Consider the following 27,292-nt stretch of genomic DNA (forward strand, 5'->3'; position numbering starts at 1 on the left):
TCCCGAAAAGGAATAGGAAGAAATAGGATTTAATCCTTCAGTTCTATCTCAAGGAGCTACAATTATTGCCCCTTTTTCTGGAAAATATAGTTGATTGTATTCAGAATTCTACCATAGAGGGACTTCTAGGGTAGAATTTAGAGACAACTAAGAAAGACAGATTGCCCAGCTGTCAGTTTTATATCATTGTGACAAAATATTTGAGATAATCAACTTAACAGGAGGAAAGATTTATTTGCTCAGAGTTTTGAAGGTTTCAGTCCATGGTTGGTCCCATTGCTGTGGGACCTATGACAAGGTAATACATCATGATAGGGCAGAGGAAGCTTCTTATCTTATGGCAACTGAGAAAAAATAGTAAGAAAGAGTCTGGCTTCCCACAATCTCCTTTGAGGGCACTCCCCAAAGACCTAACTATCTCCCATTAGACCTCACCACTTAGGCCCTACCACTTCTCAATAGCACCATATGTTGATGACCAAGACTTCAACACATAGGCCTTTGAGGGAAATTCATAGCACTAGTTTATCAAGACTCTTGTAGATGGCAATGACTGTGTTTATAATGGAGGCTGAATACTATAGTGGAGTAGACCTTAGATTTTAGAGCCAAAAAGGCCTGAGTTCAAATCCCAATTCTACCTGTTAAGTTGTGTGATCTCAGCCTGTTTACTTAGCAGTCTCAAACTTCAGATTCCTCTCCTGTTAAATGTGGATGTTTGGCCCTACAGGATTGTTGTAAGGATTCAGCAGGATATATATAAAATGCCAAGTACAATGAATGGCATATAGTAACTACTCAACACTAGTTGTTTTTCTTCAGTCAAATTACAGATAACTTTTCTCTCCCACTCCATCTTCCTTATGGAATAAAAAAAAACAATTAGAATTGGTTAATATGGAAGGATAATAAAACAAAGTTTTGATTACAAAAGATATCAAAACAATTGTATAACAATCCTTTTATATAGCAATGCTTTTGTATATGCACTTGTGTAGCAAAGCAATGCTTTTTCACCTGGTAAATTATCCTGCAGGAGGAAGAATAAAAACAGATTCTTCTAAGAGAGATCAGCAGAATGAGAGAAAAATAGGCTGATGGACAATTCCACTCCAGAATCCATGTCTTTTCTACTGGCTTCACAAATACCCAAGATATTCATATTCCATGGGCAAAAGGAAGCTCAGCTAATGGATAAGTCTCAATGAAATCATTTGAGTCTGGAGAGTGATGATTTTCTTATCATACTGAGTAGGCTCTAGGATTCAGAAGGCTATAGTGACTAACAATAATGTGGGTATAGATCCAGAAAGATGTTGATTCAAATCCCAAATCTTCCACTTAAAGCTACTGAGTCCTTGGGCAAGTCATTTTTCTTCTCTAAGCCTTAGAATTCTCATTTACAAGTAATAATGCTTATTTTGCAGGTTAGTTGTGTGTATTATACAACATGATACACATAAAGTGCTTAGCACAATTCCAATCACATAGTCAGTGATGGATAAATGTTCATTCCCCTTCTGCTTCTATCACAAAAACTTCTATTCAATTTTATAGAAATGAACTCCTTTTTAACATGAGATTGTTATGAAAATGAATCATTATCTCTTCCTTTATTCTCATTTGAATTATCACTTAAGGGTCCCTTATTTCAAGTTATATAAGTGCCTGTTAATATGTCTTAATTTTAAAGTTGAGACAAAAAGGTTTTGTCAGTGGAAAATATAACAAAGTTAGAAGTATCAAGTTCAGCCTCTGCTTTTCCACTAACTACCACACCATCGTTCTGGGCCTGTGTTCACATATTGTGAATGAGGAGCTTGGACTTGAGTTTCCCTTCCAGTTTCAAACTGATATTTCCAAACCCACCATATTTCATTACATAATTGTTTCAGACTAAATGTTTTTGCCAAAAATTGGGGTGCAACCAGTATGTGAAGCTTTATATAAATAAATGTGCTATGTTATTTAAAAATAATTTATTACTAAACTGTCTTTGGTGCAAGATGAGGATGCACAGAATACTCATGAATATACATTAAAATTGAATAGTCCAGATCCACACACAGCATTTCTTCATGAAGTATAGCAAGCATTTTTCTGGTCATTAAAAAAAAAGTTGACACATTTGTTGTTACTGATTTGTGCACTTTAGTCAAAATAATACACTAAAGGGAACCTACTACAGTATTACAAAGTATGGATTTAACAGGATTTAATCTTCTATGTCAGAATATTCTGTGCTTCTATCATTGTTTTCCTTATCTGATACATTGTTCTCATCACCTCTCATATAAGATGTGTTTCCCCAATAGTATAGTATCACAGTAGTCTTAACAAACTCAGCAGGTCATCTTTGGAAATATAGTGATAATGCACATTTGCTGAGATTCTAGGCTTGGAGTTCAGTTCACAGTGCACAAGGAGACAAATGTGCATTCACTGGTGAATGCACTGGTGCTGTTTACCTTTTATGTGACCTGGAAAATAGAATTATACCATGCAACGATTACATGATAAAAGGTTAGAAATCAGTTTTGGGATAGAAAAAACAAAGTGCAAGGAATATGCAGTGGTGATGATTGTGAAGTGAAATATGGTGATCCTTCAGGCTGACAGTGAAAGACAAGTCACAACTTTGGTAATAAGAAGGAAAGAGTCATGGACATGTGGATATTTGAGGGACCCTGAAAGATCAACCAATTTATTTAATATTAGAATAATTTAAGCTGAGCACCTGAGATGAAGAGCCCTACATTCCTTGTTGCATTTTCTAGGGTTTACTCTTCCTGAAAGTAAGCCTCTGAAATTCATATGCATGGACCAAATTATACAAATATCCTGGGTATATAATAGTCACTATGTTGTAGCAGAGAATCAGCATACCCTGGGATATTATGATGGGTAATTTAGTATGGAATGATTTTCAGGTATTCATTAAAAGACTGTCAGAGTTAAGGGCATATTTTTCCTACTATGAAACCTAACAAACTAAAGTTTACAGAAATACAGGGGTAAACTATTTTTTCTTAATTTTTTTTTCAGTACTAAGGAATTGAACCCAGGGTCTCACTCATGGTTAGGCAAGTACTACATGGGTAAGTTTTGACCACTATACTTTGAAAGATAATACAAAACAGAACATAAAAACTTCACAAACATTTATACATATGTGCATACACACACACACACAATTTCCTTTCCTCCCTAAAGAAATGTGGTTTATCTCTCAAATTATACCACTCATATTTGATTACAAAAATACTTAAATCATCTTCACTATGTAGATCAAGCAATCTACCAATACCATCTAAAGTAGAACTACTAGAAGGACAAAATTTAGAGAAGGTCATTAAATTCAAGTCTCAAGATCAAGTGCAAAAATGTGGTAACTGTTACCTCCATCTTGCTTGTGTAAGAAAATGGCAAAAACACCTTCAGACTATTAAACAGAGGATTAAATGCCTCCATGGGGGGAGAGATTGTCCTCTTCTTTAGCCATGTATTTTGATGTAGTACCTTTTCTACACAAGATAATATGTAATCTAGAAACTCAATGTTACATATGTTCATTACCCTTAAGAAGCTTGTAATCCAGCCAACACTCCACATACGCACATAGAAGCATAAACTATATAGGCTAGAAAGAATTCTTAGAGATCATCCAGTCTAAGGGTTCTTACACTCTTTCACAGGGTTTCACAGAAGGGCCTCAAACTGCCATTAAGAGGGATTTAGGAGAGTTGTTTACACTCTGGAGGCTCTAGGTCCATGTACTTGCTTTATTGAAAGAGACTCCTTAGACTCCTTTTCAATCCTGTTTTGCATAGTGGTGTGTGTGGGTGTGTGTGTGTGTGTGTGTGTGTGTGTGTGTGTGTGTGTGTGTGTAGTTAGTTAGATAGTTAGCTAGCTAGCAAGTTAGTAAAAAGGGTTCTATGGCCAAAACACAAATCTTGGAAACCATAGCTCTGATTTAAATGTTTTATTTCAAATATGAGAAACAGAAGCCTTGAAGGATCCAGAATCCATTCAAAGTTTTACTGTGTTTGCCAAGCCATGAAATGTTGAAGATAAGAGAATACATATTGCCTGGTGATACCTCTGCTACTGTTAAATGTCAAATAAATGCTGGAGATAAATCGTGTAGATGGGTATGCACATAGACAGACTTGAAAGGACGGGGACTGCTTTCTAGACAAGATTGGATTTGAACTGCATTAGCACCTGTTGGGAGGGTTTAAAGAGTTGGAAAGAGGGTACAGAGGTGCAGGGTCAGTCTCTGAAGCATCCAGGTATCTTTTATCTATTCCCTGCAGAAATAGTGTGTTTTGATTCATTAACAATGTTCAATAACATTGAGAAAAACACTATGGTATGTATGTGTCAGGTGAAACAGAATGAGGAATGGAACCAAAATCCATGAAGCAAAAGTTTTACTCAGAAGCACTGGAGAGGTTAGTGGTATCAACAGGAAGCAAATTGGAAGTCCACAGACAGCAGGGTATTCAACAAGTGTGTAGGGTTCAAGACAAGTATAAGCACCTGTGGGACTATGTTTTTATTAAGGTTTATAGGTATTATTACTTAAGGCTTTCCTTTGGGAGTTGTGAATTTTCTAGTTTAAAGAAAACACACGACAGGCAAAATTATTTCAAATGGCTCTAATGTTACCATTAGGTTTTATCATGGTCAATAGCTGTGTGAGCACAAGTTGTGAGTCAGTGAGATGAAGAACCAACAGACTATATTGCAAACAACCACATAGGGAAGTTTTAACTAGACCAAAGGCAATAGCTCATGACTACATTACAAACAACTTATCTCAGGTCAAAAATCAATGTCAACTCAACAGCTATATTAAGTAAATTTATGGCATGTTGCCAGTTACGTTTCTTGTTCATCAAACTTTTGATTCCCATTTTGAAAAACCTCTTCCTATTGATCCTTTTAAAATAGTTTCTATACTAGAGAATTCTACCATATAGAATTCAGCTTTTTGTGAGTCCTTATATACTGAAGTTTTTATAATTGGCATAACCAGCTAGTTTGGGAAGACAGTATTGGGGATTGAACCCAGGAGTGCTCTACCACTGAGCTACATCCCCATTCTTTTTTCCCCCAAGGGAGGATCTTGCTAAGTTGCTTAGAGCTTCATTAAATTGCTGAGGCTGTCCTCAAATTTGAGATCCTCCTGCCTCAGCCTCCTGAGTAGTTGGGATTACAAGCATGCATCTCTACATCCTATCTACTCAGCTAACCTTTGTTTTAATCTCCAATAGAAAATTTGAGATAAAATGACAAATTTTATCTCATGTACTAAAATATTATAATTTACATGGATTTGGGTTTTATTTGGCTAAACTGTTTTTATAATATTTGAGTTCCCAGTTCCTGCACATAATTCTATTGAACTATTATGACCACACAGATCATTCTCCCCAGAAAATATTATGTCATTATTTTCCATTAAAAGATACTAAAGGAAGCAAGAAATCCATGTTGACTTTGGTATGAATAGTATCAAGGACAATTTTAATAAATAGTCCTGGTTAAAAGAAAAAACATGGGAGTTCTTATCATTAGCTTTTAACAATAATTGAGTTAGTTCACTTTTTGTGGTGCTGGGAATGGAACCCAGGGCCTTGCACATTCTAATCTACCATGGAGCAACATCCCCAAGCCCCTCATTTGACATTTTTAGCATACCTATGCCACAGGTATAGAGTGAGGGTTCATTACTACTTTCACATAAAATGGGAATGAAAAAGGGGAGATGACTTACCCAAAGTCATGCCACAAATAAATTATTGAGACAGGATTACAACATTTGTTTCTTAATTTTTAACAAAGCTTCTTCTCTCCCAAATATTCCTAATTAGAAATATTTTCTCAAGTCTAATAAGACTGTTTGAAACTTTCTTTCATCTTTTCTCCTGTTCCTCATGGAGCAGTCAGGCTTTGCTGTGGAAGGGCAGATGCATTAGTCAGTGTTCTTTAGATATATTATTATAAGAAATTGACTCATGATTATGAAGGCCCAAAAGTCTCAAGACCTGCTTAATGGAGACCTAGGAGAGCTCATGGTATAGTTTCAGTCCAAGTTTGAAAGCTTGAGGACCAGGAGAGTGGTTGTATAAGTTCAAGCCCCCCAAAATGACAAGCTTCAGACCTAGGAAGAGAGAGTGTTTTAGTATGAGTCCAAAGAAAGAAAACATTTATTTTAGCTGATGTTGTCAGGCAAGAGGTGCCCTCTCTTACTCAAATGACAGGCTGTCTTTGCCTTCTATTCAGATCTTCAACTGATTGGATGAGGCCTATTCACATTAGGGAAGATAAGGTGCTTCATTCTATATACCAATTTCAAATGAAAATCATATCCACAAACACCCTCACAGACACATCCAGAATAGTGTTTGACCAATAGCCTGGGTATCTCATTGCCCAGTCAAGTTGACATATAAAATTACTCATCACAGTAGGGATGGAAAAAAAATCTCTTTCAGGGGAAATAGAACTTGAAGAATCATCAGTTCATTGTCAGACATGAAACAGCATCTCCAAGAAGGTATAGTTCACTTTTTTATTTGTTCTAATTAGTTATGCATGACAGCAGAATGCATTTTGACTCAGTATATGAAAATGGAGCACAACTTTTTGTTTCTCTAGTTGTACACAATGCAGACTCAAATCATTGATGCAATCAGAGGGAAGGTTATGGGGAATGGGAGTGGGAAAGGTGGTGGGATGAGATGGACATTATTATCCTAGGTATGGTTCATTTTTAAGATGGTATATGAATCTTATAAGCCCAGAATTTCTATAGAAAAAATTTCCAGAGATTGAAGACACCATTTCCTAACTCTATAAATGGGGCAAGGGTGTAAAATTACTAGTTATAATTGCCTTCAATCCCTTTGTAATTTTCTTTTACTTGGACCACTCCCACCTTGCATTTTCTTTTTATTAGGACTTGAGCAGGGTTAGAGCAGCAAGGGTATAAGAATATGTAGTGGGCTGGGGCTGTAGTTCATTGGTAGAGCGCCCGCCTCACACATGTGAAGCACTGGGTTCGATCCTCAGCATCAAACAAAAATAAATAAAGATATTGTGTCCAACTACAATTAAAAAAAATAAAGAATATGTAGCAAGGGAGTCATGAACTTCAGAAAACATGGAAATATAGGGCAGATTATGGAAGCAAAATACAAGAATATTTGAAAAAGAATCCAGATACATGGAGTTCATGGAAACTGTAGATTATTATAAAATAATAAATCAGATTCAGGCAAGTAAACATAGAAACTCTAGAAGCTGCAAGGCAAGGCAAGCCCAAGGAAGGGCTACATAAGCATCAGAGATAACAAGCCTTTAATACAAGATAGCTTCTCTCTCTGACAGGAAGTCTCTTAGATTTTTTCACAAGATTCTAAGACCTACTTGCCAAAATTTGACCAATTCAGGACTGACAAGGCTGCACATTCCAGAATCAGAATTTTTGTCAGAAAATTCTGCCAGGGACTATGAGAAACTCACAAGAGACTGAAGGTTGGGAACACATTTCAGTGGCAGGTGGTAGATTTGCAAAGATAAAGTGAATAAGAAAGGAGACAGGAAAGAATTTAAAAGTAACTAAGTCCTGAGATAGATAGATACATAGATAAATAGATAGATAGATAGATAGATAGATCTCCTAATCTTCAAGGACTATTTTAATAAAAGAGTTTTGCTTTATTGGAGTGGAACTCTATAAATGCTAAAAAATAAAGTGTAGAAAAATGTTAGTCTTGCTGTTAATAAAATCCATAGCAGCTAATGTTGTCCCAGAAAAATATTTACAGTAAATTTCATTGTGATTAACGTATTTTGCCTTTTTTTGAACTGGAGCCAAGCTGGAAGACCTTGCCAATATAATCTTATTTTTGTGTTTGTAAATTTGGAACTACCATAAACTTCTCTTCCTCTTATAGTTGTGCCTTTTTTTAGATTCCATACTCCCACTGCATGACACACTAAAAAGCAATATATAGGTATTTGTTATGATGCCCCATTTATAATGGTGAATGAGAGCACTTGTTCATTCACTCAACACATGTATTGAGCTTCTATTATGTGCCAGGCATTTTTCTAGACACTAGAGACATAACAGTAGGAATATTGCATGAAATTGCACTCTCTGGGCTGGGGATGTGGCTCAAGTGGTAGCGCGCTTGCCTGGCATGCGTGCGGCTCGGGTTTGATCCTCAGCACCACATACAAACAAAGATGTTGTGTACGCCAAAAACTGAAAAATAAATATTGAAATTCTCTCTCTCTCTCTCTCTCTCTCTCTCTCTCTCTCTCTCTCTCTCATTTAAAAAAAAGAAAGAAATTGCACTCTCTCAGGGCTAGGGCTATGGCTCAGTGGTAGAGCACTTGCCTAGCATGTGTGGGCACTGGGTTCAATTCTTAATGCTGAATATAAATAAATTAACAAATAAAAGTCCATTGAGAACTTTAAAACTTATGTTTAAATTTTAAAAAACTGTACTGTCTCAGGAAGCTTGTGTTCTTGTGAACTTCCCACATACTATTTGGAGGACCTGATAACTAGGACTTTGGATCTGTCCTGGTACACATATGAAGAATCAGCTTTTTATTTCAACTAGAAGATTTTTCCTATCTGCCTGAATTGTAATGGTTAATGTAACATCTAAGTCCTAGAAAATTACTCCTACTCTCCATCAAAAATGACAGAGGATTTGGATAAATAGAAATCTGAGTGTGACTTAGAATATCCAATTCTTATAGTATAAATATAGTATCTTCACCTACTAATCTTTAGTACTCTTATCTACTCCAAACTGTATACCTACAACTGACTGTTTAGGCTCCTGGATCTCTTGATGCCAGGGCATTTAGGACCCTCATTCAGAATCTACAAACATTTGTTGAATACTCATTACATGTCAGACATTTGGCACTCAGTGCTAGTCACTCATAAGATTATCCCATTTATTCCTCACACCAACTCCATGAAAAATGAAGAACAGGTATCCTTAACATCTCTTGGCTTTGTGTTTCAAAGCAATATATGTCAATGGCTTACCTCAGGTCAATAAATTAATGAATAGTCCATCTGGAATGTAAAAATTGCTCTTTTAAATCCATAATCTTTGCCCCCTAGTGTCCTAGTGGGGTATTGTCTTTCTTCAGCAGTAACCCTAAGTGCATGAAATATCTATGCCAACATAACCCACACAGTAGCCTCAGTCTTTGGAGCAGGTATATTCAATAATCTTGACTTTTAAGTGGCTATTATTCCCTTTATTTTTCTTTTGTCTATATTTTATTGGTGCATTATAATTATATAACAGTGGGATTCATTTTTAACATATTCATACTTGTACACAATATAACAATATAATTTGGTCAATATTGTTCCCAGTACTTCCCCTTTACCTCCCCTCTCCTCCCTCCCACTAGTCCTTTTTTATTTTTTAAATGGTTTATATTAGTTATATACAACATTAGGATTCATTTTGACATAATTATAATTATATTAATTTCACATAATTATAAATGCTCTAATTCAGTCCCCAACATTTCCCCTTACCCTTCCCCACTTTATTATCCCTGTTCCCTTTTCTCTACTCTAATTATTTTTCTGCTATTTACTTACATTTTTTTAATTTGGTGTCTTGGATACATGCATAATGGTGAGTTTCACTGTAGTATATTCATACATGTACATTCGAAAGTTAGGTCAGATTCATTCCAGTGTTTTCCCCTTATTCCATCCCTCCTCCCTCCCTTCGATCTCTTTCTTTTATTCCACTGATCTTTCTTGTATGTTAATGAATCCCCTCTCCATTTCTTTTCTCTCCCCACTCCGTTATTTTATACTAGCTTCTGCAAATCAGAAAACAAATTTGACCATTGATTTTCTGGTTCTGTCTTATTTCACGTAGGGTTATAATCTCCAGATCCATCCATTTACCAGCAAATGACATATACTCATTCTTCATTATGGTTAAGTAATACCATCTCTGGGCTACTATGAGTTGAGGTGCTATAAACATTGACATGGTTGCATCCCTATAGTATGCTCATTTTAGATCTTTTGGCTATATAACAAGGAGTGGGATAGCTGGGTCATATGGTGGTTATATTCCTAGTTTCTTGAGGAATCTCAGCACTTCTTTCCAGAGTAATTGTACAAATTTGCAGTTTCCCCAATAATATATGAGTGTCTCTTTTCCCCCACATCCTCACCAGCATTTATTATTATTTGTATTCTTGTTAATTGCCATTGTGACTGGAGAGGGTTAAAATCTCAACTTGGTTTTGATTTACATTTCCCTAATTGCTATAAATGTCGAACATGTTTTTTCATGTATTTGTTAGTCAATTTGTATTTCTTTTTTGAGAAGTGTCTGTTTGGTTCTTTTGCCAATCAATTTATTTATTGGGTTATTTGTTTTGTTTTTGGTGTTAAATTTTTTGAGTTCTTAATATATTCTGGATATTAATCTGAGGAACAGATAGGAAAGATCTCCTCCCATTCTATAGGCTTTCTATACATGCTTTTGTTTTGTTTGTTGTACAGAAGTTTTTTTAATTTGATGGCATTCCATTCATTGATTGGGGAGTTATTTCTTGTGTTTTAGAGGTCTTGTTAAGGAAGTTGGTACCTGTGATAACATTGTTGGAGTGTTGGGTCTACATTTTCTTCAAGAAGTTGCAGATTTTCTGTTCTAATTCCTAGGTCTTTGGTCCACTTCAATTTGAGTTTTATGCAGGGTGAAAGATAGAATTTAAATTTCATTGTGCTCTATATGGATTTCCAGTTTTCCCAGCACCAGTTATTGAAGAAGCTATCATTTCTCCAATGTATGTTTTTGGCACCTCTGTCTAGTATCAGATAACTGTATTTATGTGGGGTTTTTCTCTGTGTCTTCTAGTCTCTTCCATCAGTCTTCATGTCTGTTTTGGTGCCAATACCATGCTGTTTTTGTTACTACAGATCTGTAGTATAATTTCAAGTCTGATATTCTGATGCCACCAGCATCAGTCTTTTTGCTTAGGATTGCTTTGGCTATTCTTGGTCTCTTACTTTTCCATATGAATTTTAGTACTGTTTTTTTTCTAGTTCTATGAAGAATGTCATTGGTATTTGATGGGGATTACATTGACTCTATAACACTTTTAGTAGCATTTTGACAATATTAATTCTGTCTATCCAAAAATATAAGAGATCTTTCCATCTTCTAAGGTCTTCTTCAATTTCTTTCTTCAGTGTTTTATAGTTTTTACTATAGACATTCTTCACCTTCGTTAGATTAGTTCCCAGCTATTTTTTTTTTTTTTTGGTATTGTGAATGGGATAGTTTTCCTAATTACTTTTTCAGCAGATTTATTATTGGAGTATAAGAAAGCAATTGATTTATATATGCTGATCTTGTGTCCTGCTACTTTACTAAATTTGTTTATCAGCTCTAGAAGTCCTCTGGTGGAGTTTTTAGAATCTTCTAAATACAAAATCTTGTCATCGGCAGACTGAGATAATTTGACCTCTTCTTAGTTCCTATTTCCCTTTCCAGTTTTCATGAGATTCTCCTACCATTTTCTCTTTTTTCCCTCTATATCTTTCACATATGTAAGAAAACATACAACCATTGACTTTCTGAGTTTGATTTATTTTGAATGACATAATGCTCTTGAGTTCCAAACATTATCTGGCAAATAGAATAATTTCATTCTTCTTTGTGACTGACTAGAACTCCATTGTATGTACATAGAACATTTGTTTTATTGATTTATCCATTGATACCAAGGTTGGTTCTATAATTTGACTGTTGTGTGCTACTATGAACATGAATGTGCATGTATCACTATAGTATGATGACTTGATGTCTTTGGGATAAATACCAAGAAGTGATAATAGCCATGTCACACAGAGGTTTCATACCTAGTCTTTTCAGGAAATTCCATATTGATTTACAGAGTTGATGTACTAATTTACATTCCAGTGAATAGTGTAAAAGTGTTCCTCCCCCCCCCCACATACTCTTCAGAAATACTGAGCCACAATCCCAGCCCCTGTGGTATGATTTGAAGTTGGTATTTTTTTTTTTTTTGCTTAGAATTGCTTTGGCTATTCTGGGTGTTTTTTTCTTATCCAAATTAATTTTAGGATTGTTTTTTCTAGTTCTGTGAAGAATGTCATTGGTATTTTAATGGGAATTGCATTGAATATGTATATCACTTTTGGTAATATAGTCATTTTAATAATTTTAATTCTATCTATCTTTGAACATAGGAGGTCTTTCAATCTTCTAGTATATTCCTTAATTTCTTTATTTAGTTTTCTACAGTTTTCATTATAGTGGTTCTTCATCTCTTTTGTTAGATTTATTCCTAGAGTTTTTATTTTTTGAAGCTATTGTGAATGGAATTGCTTTACTGATTTCTTTCTCAGCATATTTATTATTAGTGTACAGGAAAGCTATTGATTTTTGTATGTTGATTTTGTATCCTGTATTTTTCTCTTTAGATTCCACATTTGCATGGACACACCAAGAGAGGCACAGAGATGATGGTGGTAGTGAGAGGATCATTCACTAGTGCATGACTGAGAATCTGAACTTCAATCCCTATTCAGTTTGGCACTGGGAAATCTTAGGTCTGAGCATTTTTCAACAGAGACAAATGCAAAAACTGGAGCAATATCAGACATCTGTGTGAATAGCAAAATTTATTAATATTCTATGTCATCATTGGACAATAGAGAAAGTCTTCAGTATTGACTTAACTACAGGAGTTAATTAGAAGCACCTATACTGACCATCTGGATGCATTTATGTGTTCTATTTCTGTTTGTTTTGTTTTCTTCTTGTTGTTCATTGCCTGCCTGTCACATTTACTGTGTGGGTTGGCATAGTGCACATCATCTGATTTTGCAAATCCAGAGGGTCTCCTGGACCATCAAGTCAATTCTCAATTATATAAAAGGATGGAGTAGAGCAGGGGTGGGGCATAGGTGACAGATAATTCTTCATAATGTAGTAGAATCAATTATTTGTTTCAAACACAGGTCCAACCAAACCTTTCTTCAAAGCTTCTAACAATAAGAAAGTAAACTGATTTTCTGCCAGTTCCTTTTATTCTCTTGTGACCCTGTGGTGGAGGTGGTAATGAGAAGGATAAAGACCTCAAAGGCCAGTAGCAAATGGAAATCATCAAGTGGCCTGAAGCATCACAAAACTAGATAAACATCCCCAGAAGAGTTGAAAATTGACTGCTGTCATGAGTGTGGAAAAGTCAGCTTCAGTCAGGTTATTGATTATTTTGTCATTGAAAAATTATCCTCAGTGCCTGAACCTGCTGGAAACATGAACAATGAAAAGAAAGCATTCTCAATAAATAAACTAAGTTGATTTGACAGGGACCTGAACAAGGCACCAGCCCAACTTCAGAGGTAAGGAACATAGGAGGCAGCTGTGCCTTTAAATTCAATCATTGACAAAATCAAATATGATCATTGCAACTCAAGCCCCAGAGATTCCATTTTTATTTTTTCTGCCTCTGCAAAAATAATACTTGCTCATCTCATCACATTGATAATGTACTGTCAGCATTAGAGAAACAAACTGTGTGCATTTTCTTTAAATTCAGGCCTAAGACTATCACTCAGGTAATATTCTTTTGGTGCCTCATTGGTTTACACTTCATTCTGTGTTCCTCATCAGATCCTTTGGGTAGCGGGATATAAAAAGTGGAATTTGAGATATAAAGGCTGTTTCCATGCAAAGCTCTCAAGATTTCTGGCCCTTCTGGGATCTTTAATGCTATCACTACTTTGTCTTAAAGGATAGAAACACATCTTTGCCCAAGTTCCTTACCCTTTAAACAGTTGTTTTAAAGAAAATTATATATATGAAAAATGAGAAATTCAGCACAATTTATGATTTAACAACCAATACATTCAATGTTAGATATGAATGAGAGAGTGAATTCAATGTTATATACAAAGTAGGTTTATTTTTCTAAAACTCAAAAATATATGTTTTTAGTCTATAACTTATTTAAGAATGCAGGTAAAGCATGAAAATATGAGAAAATTAGTTTGATAAGAGATTATAATCTTACCAAATTTCAAATGATCTGTCTTCCAGCTATTCTAACAGTCAACAGATTCCACAGGAGGAATGTGAGATGGATACATTGACCTCCCTCACAAGGCTTCCACCTTGTAGGACTCCATTTAGGCATCTGACAAATGGGAGAGTTAGTTTATGTTATCTTTAGCATGCTTTTCAATGTAAGCATTTCCTTAATTAGAGTCCTGTCCATAGGTCCCATGGCAACTTCCTCAATAGCCCTTCCTCAATAGCTCTTAAAGAATTGACTACTTCTATAGACTGTTTCTGCTCATTATTTTATTTTCACTGAAAAGATACTTGGGGTTCTATAGCAGGTAGAATTCTAAGATGAGCTCCCAAGATTCCCAGTTCCTGTGTATGCATACCTTCTCCCAGGTATTCAATCCAAAACTAATCTAGGTACTGCTAGAAAGGTATTTGCAGATGTAATTAAGGTCCCAAATCAAGAAGATCAGGTGATTATTTGGGTGGGACTAACTTAATTACTTGAGTCCTTTCAAGATACAGGGTATTCTCTGGCTGGTGAGAAAGAAGTCAGAGGAGCAAGGCTCTAACTGACTTGGAAAAAAGCAGACATTCATCTTGTGAATTACCTTTGGGGGTCATAGAGAAAGAAACTGTGGGCAGCCTCTATGAGCTGAAAGAGAACCCAAGCCCATAGCTATAAAACAATTCTCCAAACAACCCATGGAAATTAGAAGAGGCCCTGAACCCAGACAAAAAGTACAGCCCAGGCCAGACACACTTTAATTTCAGCTCAGCCAGACTCTGAGCAGAAAATCCATGCATACTGTGTGTAGACTTCTAATCTACAGAAACTCTTTAGAAACTCTAAAAAACTAACTAAATTTATGTTAGTCAAAGCCATTATGTTTGTAGTAATTTTTATGCAGCAATAAAAAATGAATACAGGTTCTTTTAGACACTAAGTCCTGGGCCCTATTGCCTCTCCCCTTTTTTTGCTTTAAATTTCCCTTGGCTTAAAAATTATTTCCTCTTCTTCAAATCACTTCTCTGAACACACATAGGAAGAATTTACAGATAATAATTTGTAAGTGGAACAACATTGCATCACTTAGCCACAGCTAGAACTTCCTGTCATTTGTGAAATTAAAGACATGAAATACACTAATGTGAATTAAATACCCAGTCACCCAGAGGAATGGAAAAATAAATCCAAAACAATGCCATTACCTTCTAGCCAAAATACCAGGGTTCGATACAAACCCAGATACATGATCAATTTCTTCATTTGGTCATTTGAAAATACTCAAGGGAGCACTACTATTTGTCATACAGCAGGGATATCACAGTGAGCAAGTCAAATAAGGTGCCTATCCTTAGGAAGCTACCAGTCTGATGTAGCATAGTCCAGTGAAAATATAATGCAAACCACATTTATCATTTTCAATTCACTACCTTCAAAAAAGTAAATATAAAACAGGTGGAATTTTTAAAATTTTAAAATTTTTAAAGTTAGTATTGTTCAGTCTCCCTCCCCCCCATATCTCTCTCTTTCTCTCTCTCTCTCTCTCTCTCTCTCTCTCACACACACACACACACACACTCACATTCACACACACACACACACACACACACACACACACACACACACAAACCTACTAAGGTGATTTTCTATAAGGTAATTGGTGTTTCTCAGGGATGCTGGGCTCATTTATCATCTCTGTTCTTTCCTGAGATCCTCTAGAGAAGAGTAGATGAATGGTAAATGCAGGGGCGACATTGCCAGTCATTCTGAGCAAATAGAATGATTTAACCATTTCCTTCCATGCCTCAATATCCCTGTCTAGTTGCCCCCCACCCCACCCCACCCCATCTTGATAAAAGATAATTAAGCTTGCACATACTGGGCAGTGTTACCTAAAACTGATTGTGATGTTCATAAGCAACTCAAAACATTCTTCTTCCTGGTCTGTTGCTCCAGATTAGGGGTGGCTTTTATTTGTTTTGTTCTGTTTTCTCCATGCCTGTGATCTCTAATTTGTTCTGTGTTTTAACAGTAAACCCATTCCTATTTAAATGGTAGAAGACAGTTCTAATTATGATACATGGAGATGGAACAAAGTCACCCAAGCCCTACAGAGACTAAATCAAGATAAACAACCTAATTATTTAACTCTTTCCTCTGCTGCTGGCTGCATCCTATTACCCCAGAGAACATTTGTTTAATTCTCCTGATGGGTTCCATTTGTCTTTCATTTGTCTTTGCAAATGGATGCTTGGCTACTTTGATATAGCTCTCCTCAATACAGCTTTGTGAGCATACACACCCTTATAGTGCTTGAAAATTGTCATGGGAATTTGGGTTTAAAAGGTTGCCTATCACAACTGTGTTTTAAGGGGTATCAGATGAAGAGAATTGTGCCCCTTCCCTGACAACAATGGTTTACACAGTGTGGTCCCTGGGTGGACAGCATCCACACCACCAAGGAACTCACTAAGAATCCAGATTCTTGACCCCATCACATTCCTCACATATCATAAATTCTAGGGAAAACCTGTGTGATTCAGGGTGACTCTGATGAATACATTCATGCCATAGTTTCAGGATCATTGCCTTATAGAATCCCTTCTAGAGTAAAGCTCAGAGTTACAGATACTCTGGACTTAAAATCAGCATACTATAGTAACACAGCCACATCAATGTTTGTAGCAGCTCAATTCACAATAGCTAAACTGTGGAACCAACCTGGATGTCCTTCAATGAGTGAATGGATAAAGAAACTGTGGTATATGTACACAATAGAATATTACTCAGAATTAAAAGATAATAAAATCATGCCAATTGCAAGTAAATGGATGGAGTTGGAGAATATCATGCTAAGCGAAATAAGCCAATCCCCAAAAATCAAAGGCTGAATGTTATCTCTGATAAGTGGGTGCTGATCTATAATGGGGTTGGGGGGCTATGGGAAAGATGGAGGAACTTTGGTTGGGCAAAGGGGGAAGGGGAGGAGGTTTGGGGGCAGGAAAGATGGTCGAATGAGTTGGACATCCCTTACCCTACTTACATGTATGACTGCATATATGGTGCTATGCTACATTGTGTACAATCAGAGAAATGAAAAGTTGTGCTGTCATTGTGTACAATGAATCAAAACATATTTTGCTGTTGTATATACTTAATTAAAATATATAAATAAATTTATTTTAAAAGTTTTAAAAAGACAAGAAGACAAAGTAAAGGGAAAAGTGGCTTTGGTTTTAACAGGGGTTCTTTCTCAAGCTTGGATGTACATTAAAATCACCCAGACAGCTCTGAAAATACCAGTTTGGATCCTACCCCCAGAGATTCTGACTCAGTTGGTCTGGCATGAGATCCAGGCATTAGTATTTTTAAAGCTACCTAGGTAATTCTAATGTGCAACCAGGTCTGAGAACCACTATTTTTAGAAATATGGAAGAGGATGTCATCTAGAGTTATCAACTGGTACATGCTGTGTACCACATATAAATAAATAAAATAAAGGTCCATTGACAACTAAAAGGCATATATATATATATATATATATATAACTACATATTCCATAAGCAGAAGTTCATTCTGCAGATTGTGTTTAGGTGATCACCAACATTGGATCAAAGGAATGCCAGAGTGACTCATGAGTAATTTGGAGGTATTACCAGTTAGACAAGGGAAGGAAAGGGAGCTATGTAATGCATTGATTACTTGCTATGTACCAAGATTTATGACAGGCCCTATGCCCACATATCCCTGAGCAGACTGATTTACTAGTAATAATCACTGTGGAGCACCCAAGGTGTTAGTCAGCTTTGCACTGCTGTGATCCAAATACCTGATAAAAACAACTTAGCTGAGGATAAGTTTATTTTTTGTCATGGTTTCAAAGGTGTCAGTTCATGGTCAATTGACTCCATTACCCTGTACCCAAGTGAAACCATGGCAAACATCATGGTTTCTGTCATTGTGTACAATGAAACATCATGGCAAAAGGTCATGGTGAAGGAGCACTGATTCTTTCACGGCATCCAGGAGGAAAGAGAGCTAGAAGAAAGGGCCACAGAGAAGATGCACCTTCCAGGGCATGCCCCAAGTAATCCATCTCCTCCAGCCATGCCTCACCTGCTGCAGTTACCACCCAGTTGGTCCATTTAAACTAGGATGGACAGAGTAGGTTGCAGCTCATTTCTCCTCTGAATATTCCCACATTAACAAAAGAGCTTTAAGGGACACCTCATGCACAACCATAAAACAAGGGGAAGAATTAGGATAAAAATTATTAGTTCATAAGAGCAGACAGAGAAAGTGCTCATCATATTCATTCATAAAGGAAAAAGTGGGAGTTGCCAACCATACATTTGGAATGGGTTAGGTACATCCCAGTTTAGATGCAGAAGACTGGACTAGATGACCTAGTATTTTTTCCAAATTTCTTGCACTTTCATATATCATACATAAATAGAGTATAATTTCTCATTTTTTTGGTTGTACATGTTGTAAAATCACATTGGTCATGCAGTAATATATTTACATAAGGTGAAAATGTCTGTTTCATTCTACTATCCCTCTAACCCCAGACCACCTCCCATCCCCTCACTCCTCTCTACCAAAGTAACTCTGTTCTTCCCTAGCCCCTCTTATTGTGAAATAGCATCTGCATATCAGAGAAAACATTTGGCCTTTGGTTTTTTGGGATTGAGTTATTTCACTTAGCATGATATTCTCCAACTCAATCCATGGCAAATGACATAATTTCATTCTTCTTTAAACCTGAATAATATTCCATCATATAAATGATATATATATTATATATCACATTTATATATCATATACATCACATTTTCTTTATTTATTCATCTGTTGAAGAGTAGGTGGGTTCCATAGTTTAGCTATTGTGAGTTGAGCTGCTGTAAACATTGATGTGGCTGCATCACTGTAGTATGCTGATTTTAAATCCTTTGGGTATAAACTGAGGAGTGGGATAGCTGAGTCAAATGGGGGTTCCATTCCAAGTTTTCTGAGGAATATACATACTGCTTTCCATAATGGTTGCATCAATTTGCATTCCCACCAGCAATGTATGAGTGTACCTTTTCCCCCACATCCTAACCAACATTTATTGTTGCTTGTATTCCTGGTAATTGCCATTCTGATTGGAGTGAGATGGAATCTTAGAGTACTTGTGATTCTTTTGCTGAGAAGAAGATTTTTAGTTTGAATCCATTCCATTTACTGATTCTTGATTTTCATTTTTGTACTTTAGGGGTCTTTTTAAGGAAGTCAGATCAGGAGATCAACATTATCATACTTATTTTATAGACTTGAAAGGAGATTTTTAGTGTGGTCCCTGGACTTTCAGAGTCAGCACCTAAGAATTTCTTAGAAATGCAAATCTTCAGAACCTATCCTAGTTCTACTGAATGAGAAACTCTGGGAGTGGAACTCCACAATTAGTGTTTTAACATTTCTCTAGGTAATCCTGATGCTTGTTCAAGTTGAGAACAACAGCTCTAGTGAGGTCATTTGATCCTCAAAGGAGGATTCTGTCTTTTCACAACCATAAGTCACTGAGAAGCCTGCTTATCTGGACCAAATTACACCATCCTCCCAATTGCACAGAAAAACACTGAGATGTGCAGGTCTTCAGTGAGGACTGGCAAGGTGGATGGTAGAAAAAACTAGAGAGTGGAGTGCTAAACCATGTCACTTGCTTGTGGTGTGACTCTAGGAAAGTCGCCTGACATTTCTGAGTCAAAATCTGGCACACAGCAGCTGCTCAGTAATATTTGATGCCTGAAAACCTAAATACAAGAATAAAAGTGCTGAAAGAAGTATGTAATGAAGCAAACAGAAGTCAGATATATCTGAGTTTGACTCCTGGCTCTGGTTTGAACTTACTTTTTAACCTTGAGCAAGGCACTACCTGCATCAGCCTCAATTTTCCCAGCTATTAATTGGGGGAGATAAATTCTGATTACCTAATCCTCTGGAGGTCTCTTGGTATCTAAATTTCTTTCATTTCAAAGTCTATGCTGTGATACTGACAGAGTATAATGACCAAGACAGTTTCTGTATATGTGGGGTCGTATAAATACAAAATCTACTAAAGCCTCAGAATATGTTCTGTATACATTATCAATTTCCAGCACCCAACAAATAAGTAGGTGGTTTAATCATTAATGTGTGGCAAGCAACCATCTGCAACAAGCTGATTAAACACTGTGCTGACCCATTTAATAATTAAGAGTTTTCCATTGTCTGAGACACAAGAAGCTGTTTGGAGTATCTGGGAAACGTTACACTCAAATTATTGGGGCAAGCTGCTTATGTTTATAAGTATTATACAGTTAGGTGAACCCCTCAATAACCCTTAAACATTAGAAAGTGAAAAGCATAGCAAATGGTGATGAAAAATCTTAAACCCAGATTATCAGGAAAGAATGCAAATAGTGGGGCTGGGGCTGTAGCTCAGTGGTAGAACGTTTGCCTAGCACATGTGAGACACTGGGTTCCATCTTCAGCACCACATAAAAATAAATGAATAGAGTTTAAAAGAGAATGCAAATAGTGAAAAGAGATAGGGCAATGGAAAGAAGCCAGATCGGCATTCAAATCCCTGCTTCACAGTAGCTGTGTGATTTTGGATACACTATTTAGCATCCCTGAGCCACAGATTCATCTGTGAAGTTGAGATAATAACACCTGCCTCATAAGGTTGTTCTGAACATTAAATAGGACAATGTACTATCTATTTGGCCCAGTATAAACATGCATATCCTCAAAAACCCCACAGAATTCATCAATGAAAGGTGATATTATTATCCTGATTTGCTTGTGCATGTAAAAGCAAAGGGAACTGTGAGATACTGGTTGCCTGCAACTTAATCAAATGAAAGAGGGTTTGACAGTTACCTGATACATACCAAGCTTTGTGCAAGATGCCATGAGGCATAACTAAGAAAATGGTAGGTGATACCATACAGAATTGCAGTATGTGACCATTTTAATAACAAATTCACCACTGTTGTGTGTTTCAAACTAAAATGTGAGTTGATGCTCCATTTCACAGAAAGTCTGATCCCTATTGAGAAATTATTGATGCATAGGAAAATAACAGCAATCCCTCTATGTTAAACCTAGTGCTAAATTGAATGTAATGCAAAATGTGAAGTACAAAGAAACAGTTGGTAGCCCTAGGGACAGCCAACACTCTCTCTTTCTGCTGAGTAACTAACTGAGATCACCATACTTTCTGAATTGCTTTTTAAAAATACCTTCATTTTGGCCACCCATCAGGCCCCATTCCCTCCTTACCCACCAGCTCACAGATATGACGGCAACAGAAATGCTTAGCCCCACCTTTAGAAGCCCTGGCATGCCAAAGCTGGTGTTGAGGAGCCCTGTTCTGCCAAGCAGAGGATCTTAGTTCAGTCAAAGTGAGGTAGAGATGGGTAACAGACTTTGATCCTTGAGATTACTTGAACCTCCCTCCAATGGAAACAGGCTGTTTCATAGAGCCAGACTTTTCCTAGAATAGGCAGCAGATTACTCTTTCAAAATCACAGTCATTATTATGTCTATAACCTTTTCATTATCAAAAAATATATGCATGTCCCACAGAGCTTTGCTTACTTCCATTATCCTTAGGGGCCTGCTGCATTTCACACCCACCAGATTAGACACATTCTGACTTGTTCAGGGACTGTCAGTTTAGGTCCTTCCATACTAGAGACAACAAAATCAACCAAAGGGATTAAAGCATACTAAATATAAGGAGAAATTGGGAATGTTTTTCTTGGCAGAAATTTCCCAAAGACAGCCCCTATCCCAGCTGATGAGCCATTCTACCATATACACAGAATCTGGCTAGTCCTTCTTTTGTCCACACAGCCTCTTCAAACTTAAAATGTCCATTTCTTACCTTTGTCAAATTGTGAAGGGCTGCATGTCCCTCCTATAGAGGATTAAGATCACTCTGTTTCCAGCCTAGTTATTCTTCATGCTTCTCCTGAAGGAAATGAGTACCTTTCTGGCTATCCCTCTCATAGGCTTGAAGTTTGGCTGCCTGGCATCTGCAGTTAAACATTTATTTAACAAACATTTATGTAACATTGCTATGGTTGGTGCATTGGAAGCTTGTGGCAATGTGAGGTGTAGTGAGACCTTTAAGAGGTGGAGCTTATTGTAAGGTGATTAAGTCTTTGAAGCATACTGCAAGGTGACTGGGTCTTCAGGGGTGCTGTACTCAGAAGGAATTGATGTGGTTCTTATGAGACCTCAGGTCTCACAAAAGGGTTGTTATAAAAAGAGCAATCCTGGCACCTCCCCTCACTCTGTCTTCCTGCTTTGCCATGTGATTTCTCCTACTGGCATGCACTCCTACCATGACACCATCCACCATTAGGCCTTCACCAGAGACTGAACAAAATATACCTGCCCAATTTTGGACTTTTAATTTCCAAAACTGTGGGCTAACTAGACCTTTTTTCTTTGTAAATTACCCAGTCTCAGGTATTTCATCATAATAACAGAAAAATGTACTAATATGCTTACCATGAGACAGGCACCATTTTAGGAACTATGTAAATATTAGTATCCTTATAACAACCTTGTGAAGTATGTGCAATTATTAAGCCCATTTTATAGATGAGGAACCTCAGGCAGGGAGAGATGTAACTTTTCCATGATCAGAGCTAGTAGTTACTCCAGAACCTGTTCTCTGAACAACTAGAATATCTTGCCTCTTGAAGTGTTACTGGTATAGCCATTTTCACCAATGTATGACTTGAGAGGCATTAAAGACTTTTGCTCTAAATATCATCCCCTTGCCTTGCTGAATCAAAATTCATACTCTACTAGCTCATCTGAAGTCCTTCCTGAATTGTGAATAAAACATAGCAGGAACAATAATGATTTTCAATGGACATAAACACCCAGTCTGAAAGAACATTGTCATATTCAAATTGGAGCAGAGTCCTAAGAGCTTGGGCCCCTAAACAGTCAAGTTGTGAAGATGAGAAACAGACTTTAGAAAAGAACTATGGATGGAAGAGCTGCCTAGGGTAGAAAGGCCTGAGGATGACCCTGACAAGGATCCCTAAGCAGCCAGTGATTTCAAGAAAGTATTGGGTATCTGGAAGGCAAGGTCTCACAAAGAGAAATAAGACTGCTTTGAATTCAGATGTCTCTCCTTCCTGATTTGGCCCCAGATCTCACCTCATAAGCTAAGCACCAACTCAAAACTAACCAGTGGCAGTAAAGTCCTCTTCTACAGTGGAAGAGAATTCAAGGTTAATAAGCAAGGCCCTTAGTGTGTGGGGAAGGTGTCCCAATTCAGAGTTGCCTTTCCCTTGACGGTGACAAAGAAATACTCCTCAGTGAAGTCTGCCCCAGAGTACTGACCCTGGAGCACCATTTGAGAGAACAAGGCAAGAGCAAAACATTCAGATCAGAAGGCTCAAGAAAGCCTTCTCATGGTCTGGATAAACCAAGATTAGTGGCTGTGGCCATGACAAGAAGATCTCCTAGGATGTCTTAAAGCCCAGACTCCCAGATGGTGATGTTGCCACATACTCAAACCACTAGACTTCTCTCATTGTGAGTAGGATTATGATTAATATCTCATTTTTTTTACTATTTGAAATGCCATGGACACTCTTATAAGTGTTTTACAAATATTAACTTATTTAGTCTTTATAATAACTTTATTAAATACCTATTATTATTCAAAAGAAAACTGGGGCAACTGGAGAATTTCCATGGGTCTCTGTTTTAGTCAGGTTTTTTTTTGCTGCTATAACTAAAAGATCTGATCAGAACAACTGTAGAAAAGGAAAGGTTTATTTGAAGGCTCACAGTTTCAGAGGTCTTAGTACATAGAAGTCCGGCTCTATTCCTCAGGGCTCAAGGTGAGACAAAACATCATAGTGGAAGAGTGTGGCAGAGGGACACCACTCACATGATGATCAGAAAGAAGAAAGAGACTCCACACTCCAGATACAAAATATATACCACATAGCTCCACCCACAATGAACCACTTCCTCCAGCCACACTGCACCTGCCTCCAGTTACCACCCAGTTAATCCCAACAGGGATTAATTTGCTGATTAGTTTAAGGATATAGCCCAATAATTTCTCCTATAAACTTTCTTGCATTGTCACACATGAGCTTTTGGGAGACACAACATCTAAATCATAACAATCTCCAAGGTCAACTTCTCGATTTTTAAAAATCAATGGGGTCCATGCAAAAGGAGATGACTTCTGTGTGAGGCTCTGTCAATCTTTTCTCCCTCATTTGGAAGTAAAGAGATTCTGAGTTCTGTGGTAATTGAAAGACCCAGCAGGTTGGAGATAAAGGTTGGAGATGAAGGAAGAGGTGGGCCAGGGCCACTTACATCAATCACCAAGGCACCCATCTTCTCACTGTGTCCAACCCTGACCTTCCTCATAAGGGGAACTAAATTATGAGTGTTCAGTTGGTAGGTTTCACCTTGTAGATTACCATTTAGAATATACTGAGACACTTCATGAAACAGAAGACAAGCAGGGAATGAGTAATAGAATAAAGAGTGGCAATTTGATAACATTCTTCTCCCTTTAAATCTCCACATTACCCAGGGAATTAGGCTATGATTGGCGGACTCCTCCATTCTGCTACTTTAATATGGAGTTGCCCTAGCACTGGTCTAAAGCATACCTTCCAGGAAGTACTGGGACTGAACCCCCTTTGACTGCCCTGGGTCCAGATTGTCCATTTCTAACAGTAACCAGAATAGAAAGCAAGGCTATCTGCTTTGGAACATTCAGACATCAAAAGTGCCTCTGTGTCCTAAGGGTTAAACTGGGGTGAACAAAGCCAAGTAAGTGCTGAGGATATAAGAAAGACTAACAGATTCATCAAGGTGATGAATCTGTTATACCATCCTATTCCTCTGTACCTGGAATGATCTTCAGGATCCACACAGACTCACAGGCACGGAGAGAGGGATAAGTAAGTTGCTGCTGTGTGCTCCCTGATTCAAGCCCATGTAGGAATTTCCTTTCTACTCTAAAGACAACAGATATCAGAAGAGTTTACTTTGCCTGCCCTGGCTCCCAGGAATAAACTTTAAATAACTATCTCTCCTCATAGGGAGGAAACAGAATGCAGAGGCAAAACAAGAGATCAAGTCACTTAAGGGACAGTATCCAGCATAAATCAATTCACATTTGTACTCTTCTGAACACGAAGTATGCAAGTGAAACGAAATAAGTTTCCAAAGTAAACTTATCAGTTTCTCTCTCAAGTTAGCTTCTCTTCCTAATCCTTCCATTCTGTCATGCAGAACTGATCTTAGACTTATCATTGAATATGGGAAGTGAAAGAGAAATGGACACTTATGAAATCCTGCTGATTCTACTTGTCCATCCTTTTCTTTCTGGCCTCTGTATCACTACCCTCATCTCCTGACCTTATTCATGCTACTCCTGCCTCCCTATTCTTCATCTTCTTGGCTGTCTTTCTGTCTCTAAGTCTGGCTTCATGGCATGCCATCCGAGCAGTGTCATGGGCACTTGCACTTGATTTAATGCCCTACTCTTACAACCTTGAAAGTCTTAGCAATTTTTGAACAAGGAGCCCTGCATTTTCCTTTTGCCCTGAGCTGCCCTTTCTCTGTCTCTCCCCATCTGAACACATTTTACATATAATCTTTATTGCCAGAGCTTGTTTGCTAATGCCAATAATAATGTCTTGATGTGTCTGTCTAATGGCTCTCAGGTGCCTCTAGAATAAAACTTAAACCGCACAGCCAGGCCTTTAAGACCCTCTATTACCACATCTCTGTGTAATCTTCCATAAACACCACCCAAATTCTACCCATTCCAGACTGGGCATGGTTTTAGAAGTAACTAACTGCAGTAGAGTTGGTTAACAGCTCATAGTTTGGAGTCACTCCTTGGTTTAGGGTCCTGGTTTAAACTAATTGGCTCTGTGGCTTTTGGCAAATTCCTTAATCTTTCTGAGCCTCAGATTTCTCATCTGTAAAAAGGGGATAACAACAGCACTTGTATCATAAGGTCAAATGAGATCATCCATACAAACAAATCTCTAAGCACAATACTCACTATTAATATTGTTGTTTGTTGTAATTGTTATGAAGCTGAGTCCCTCCAGAAGTTCCTACATCTTTATTTCAACCTAATTGGCCACACTGCTGACTATTCAGGTGCATCACAGTGACTGTCATGTCCCTCTACTTCCCTCTCATGCATGCCTCCACTACTCTCGTCTGATTGTAGATGATCATTATTTGGAAACCATTGAGCTATGTTCACCACCTCCCTCTTATCTCCCTCCGCTAGTGTGGGAGCAGCTGATGGGCCAGCAGAAGCTGCAGAGGCAGACATGGAGAGGAAGCAGTGCACTTGCCAATTAGGGCTTATGGGGAAAGCAGCTCTGAGAACCTGCATTCAGGCTCTGAGCGCCCTCCTCCCTCTGCAGAGGCTTATCCATTCTCCTGCTTTGCCTCATAGTGAGTTTTAAAGGATACACAGAGATTTCAGAGGAGCTTGGGCCAGGCAGTTGTGTCAAATGACTCTAGGATCGTCCCCTCAATCATATTAGATAAACTCCAATTTTACAGCAGAGTTTTATTCTAAACTGCTGAAGTCATTCACAAAATAGTTCAGGAAGTGGTTCATGACAAATGAAGACTAAGAACCCCCACCCCCACCCCCTGTTGGGATTTCTGCAAGGGTCTTTTGCCACATTCCAGAGAAAATGAGGAGAATAGATCTCAGCAGGGTTACTTCCTGCTCTGATTTGGATATGGGTTGTACCCTCCCCCCAACTCATGCAGGAATTTAATCTCCTAAGTAATTTGTTAAAGTATTAAAGACTCATTAAAGACTCCGGTCTTAATAAGAATAAGATATAGTCCATGCCTATATGAATATGTCAAAACAGATTCTACTGGCATGTATAACTAAAAGAATCAATAAACAATTTTTATTTTAAAAAAATGATCGTTCTATGGTGTTTAGACATGGAATCTTTGGGAAGTGATTAGGATTAGATAAAGTCATCAGGGTAGAATCCCCATGATTGAATTACTGGTGGCTTTATAAGAAGAAAGACCAGAACATACATGTGTTCCCTATCTCTCACCCTGTGTTACACTGTGC

The 27,292-nt window shown here is 37.5% G+C and overlaps 1 protein-coding gene across 7 annotated transcripts in view; it reads left to right on the top strand.

The window, feature by feature from the left end:
* Window positions 1-27,292, top strand: part of Trpc5 (transient receptor potential cation channel subfamily C member 5) — a 273,724-nt gene that overhangs the window by 56,500 nt on the left and 189,932 nt on the right. For 3 of the 7 annotated variants that reach the window (XM_078034364.1, XM_078034365.1, XM_078034366.1), the window contains one exon: window positions 12,533-13,456. The exons of the other annotated variants lie outside the window; for them this stretch is intronic. The gene's annotated coding sequence lies outside the window, so the exon portion shown is untranslated. The remainder of the gene's footprint in view (window positions 1-12,532; window positions 13,457-27,292) is intronic. 7 annotated transcript variants of the gene reach the window in all.

The sequence above is a fragment of the Ictidomys tridecemlineatus genome, chromosome X (assembly GCF_052094955.1).
Source record: "Ictidomys tridecemlineatus isolate mIctTri1 chromosome X, mIctTri1.hap1, whole genome shotgun sequence".
NCBI lineage: Eukaryota > Metazoa > Chordata > Mammalia > Rodentia > Sciuridae > Ictidomys > Ictidomys tridecemlineatus.